Consider the following 3,212-nt stretch of genomic DNA (forward strand, 5'->3'; position numbering starts at 1 on the left):
CACGTACTCTTTAACTCTCTCTTCAAAGTGCTTTTCAACTTTCCCTCACGGTACTTGTTCGCTATCGGTCTCGTGACCGTATTTAGCCTTAGATGGAGTTTACCACCCGCTTTGGGCTGCATTCCCAAACAACCCGACTCTGGGAAGACGCCGTAGCGCGCCCGCCTGTCGCCGCCATGGGCCTGACACCCGCTCTGGGAAAAGGCCTCGATCAGAAGGACGCGGGCGACCGGCGAAGCGCGCCGTGACGAATTCCGTACGCCACAATTCCGCGCACTCCAAAAGCGCGCGGATTCGGCGATGGGCACATCCCGCTTCACTCGCCGTTACTGAGGGAATCCTCGTTAGTTTCTTTTCCTCCGCTTAGTAATATGCTTAAATTCAGCGGGTAGCCTCGTCCGACCTCAGGCCGAAAGTAAGGACCGGGACTATTCTTCCCGTTCCGCGCTCGCCGTCGGCGCCGCGCGCCGCCGCGCACCTCGATTCCCGCCCTTGAGCCGCCAGCCGTTGGCCTCTTCGAGGTCGACTCGCCGCCGCCGCGCGGGATTCTGGTCGCGATCGTCGCGCATCGTGCCGTGCTGTCTTGAGCGGGACGGGCGCTCGCGCGTCCGACGCCGCAGCAGCCGCGCGGAGAAATCCCCGCGCGGAACGTTTGCAACGCGACCCTGAGGCGGGCGCGGCCCCGGGATTGACCCGAGGCCGCAATTTGCGTTCAGAACGTCGATGCTCAATGTGTCCTGCAATTCACACTAATTCACGCAGCTAGCTGCGTCCTTCATCGACTCACGAGCCGAGTGATCCACCGCCAAGAGCCATCCACGATTGTTTCGCTCGCACAGTGCCTCGCACTATAGGGTGACAAAATAGACCGCGCCGAGCGGTCGGCCAGGCCGACGCTTGAAGCCGGAGCGCGCGGCACCGCGGCACTCGACGCGCAAACATTACCGGGTGACCGAATCGCCGGCCGGCGCGCCGCTCCTCGCGGGTCGGGCGCCGGGTAGCAAAGACTTTTTCTCTCGCTTGTCCGAGTTTCGCGTTCGCCGAAGCGTTTGCGAGACCGTTAATGATCCTTCCGCAGGTTCACCTACGGAAACCTTGTTACGACTTTTACTTCCTCTAAATGATCAAGTTAGATCGTCTTCTCGGACGCCGGCTCGACCGTTGCCGGCCGCGCCAGGTCCAATCGGAGGACCTCACTAAACCATTCAATCGGTAGTAGCGACGGGCGGTGTGTACAAAGGGCAGGGACGTAATCAACGCGAGCTAATGACTCGCGCTTACTGGGAATTCCTCGTTCAAGGGAAATAATTGCAATTCCCTATCCCTAGCACGACCGGGGTTCAGCGGGTTACCCAGACCTGTCGGCCAAGGCGAGCACATGCTGATCCGGTCAGTGTAGCGCGCGTGCGGCCCCGAACATCTAAGGGCATCACAGACCTGTTATTGCTCAATCTCGTGTGGCTAAACGCCACTAGTCCCTCTAAGAAGTTAGACGCCGACCGATTGGGTCGCGTAACTAGTTAGCAAGCCAGAGTCTCGTTCGTTATCGGAATTAACCAGACAAATCGCTCCACCAACTAAGAACGGCCATGCACCACCACCCACAGAATCAAGAAAGAGCTCTCAATCTGTCAATCCTCACTGTGTCCGGGCCGGGTGAGATTTCCCGTGTTGAGTCAAATTAAGCCGCAGGCTCCACTCCTGGTGGTGCCCTTCCGTCAATTCCTTTAAGTTTCAGCTTTGCAACCATACTTCCCCCGGAACCCAAAGACTTTGGTTTCCCGCAAGCTGCCGGAGAGGTCGTAAAACTAACGCCCCCCGATCGCTAGTTGGCATCGTTTATAGTCAGAACTAGGACGGTATCTGATCGTCTTCGAACCTCTGACTTTCGCTCTTGATTAAAGAAAACATTCTTGGCAAATGCTTTCGCAGTCGTTCGTCTTGCGCCGATCCAAGAATTTCACCTCTAACGGCACAGTACGAATGCCCCCGTCTGTCCCTCTTAATCATTACCTCGCGCTCCGAAAACCAACAAAATAGAACCGAGGTCCTATTCCATTATTCCATGCACCATTATTCAGGCGAATCGCCTGCTTTGAACACTCTAATTTTTTCAAAGTAAACGTTCCGGCCGCCGCCGACACTCAGTCAAGGGCACCGGCGGAGAACCGGAGGTGAGGCCAGGACGGCCAGTACACGCCTTGCGACGGACCGGCCGCCTGCGCCCAAAATCCAACTACGAGCTTTTTAACCGCAACAACTTAAATATACACTTTTGGAGCTGGAATTACCGCGGCTGCTGGCACCAGACTTGCCCTCCAATGGATACTCGTTAAAGGTTTTAAAGTGTACTCATTCCAATTACAGGGCCTCGTTTAGAGTCCTGTATTGTTATTTTTCGTCACTACCTCCCCGCGTCGGGAATGGGTAATTTGCGCGCCTGCTGCCTTCCTTGGATGTGGTAGCCGTTTCTCAGGCTCCCTCTCCGGAATCGAACCCTGATTCTCCGTTACCCGTAAGAACCTCGGTAGGCCAGTACCGTACCGACGAAAGTTGATAGGGCAGACACTTGAATGATCCGTCGCCGGTGCGAGACCGTGCGATCCGCAAAGTTATCCAGAGTCACCAAAGGTTGCGGGCCGAAGCCCGGTCGGTTTTTGGTCTGATAAAAGCACGCCTCCCGCGAGGTCGGCGCTTCACGCATGTATTAGCTCTAGCATTTCCACAGTTAACCACGTAAAACGTACGATCAAATGAACCATAACTGATTTAATGAGCCATTCGCAGTTTCACTGTACGAGAGCTCGTACTTAGACTTGCATGGCTTAATCTTTGAGACAAGCATATGACTACTGGCAGGATCAACCAGGTAGCTACTTTAGCGTAGCCCCGAAAGGCCGACGAAGGAGGCGCCGCTGATGCGGCGCCGTCGCTCGGTCGATGCGAAACCCGAAGGCTTCTCTCCGTTAAAATTTCGTTCTTTGCTCGGCTGCCCGAACTCAGAAAACCGTCACCGCCCGTCGCACCCGCCGGAGTAAGACTTCGTCGGCAGGCCTTTCGACCGCCACGTCGCCAACACCGGCGCGAGCGCAACGCACGCCAGACAACTTCGCCGAAGCGACCGCTCAGAACCCGACAAACTGACACTCGGCTCTTCGCGCAGCAGCAACATCTGCCCAGCGAGCCAATCGCCTTTTCACCGATTCTTTACT

At 56.3% G+C, this 3,212-nt stretch overlaps 2 non-coding genes and 1 pseudogene across 2 annotated transcripts; all 3 read right to left on the bottom strand.

Annotated features, from left to right (window-relative positions):
- Positions 1-412, bottom strand: part of LOC146143356 (large subunit ribosomal RNA) — a 3,679-nt pseudogene extending 3,267 nt beyond the window's left edge.
- A 248-nt stretch (positions 413-660) lies between these two features.
- On the bottom strand, positions 661-814 carry LOC146143357 (5.8S ribosomal RNA). The gene has a single exon (XR_014501101.1). It is a non-coding gene; the product is annotated as a 5.8S ribosomal RNA (ribosomal RNA).
- A 247-nt stretch (positions 815-1,061) lies between these two features.
- LOC146143358 (small subunit ribosomal RNA) lies at positions 1,062-2,872 on the bottom strand. Its single transcript, XR_014500328.1, has one exon. It is a non-coding gene; the product is annotated as a small subunit ribosomal RNA (ribosomal RNA).
- Between the last annotated feature and the right edge of the window lie 340 nt (positions 2,873-3,212).

The sequence above is a fragment of the Ascidiella aspersa genome, chromosome 5 (assembly GCF_963924565.1).
Source record: "Ascidiella aspersa chromosome 5, kaAscAspe10.2, whole genome shotgun sequence".
Lineage (NCBI taxonomy): Eukaryota > Metazoa > Chordata > Ascidiacea > Phlebobranchia > Ascidiidae > Ascidiella > Ascidiella aspersa.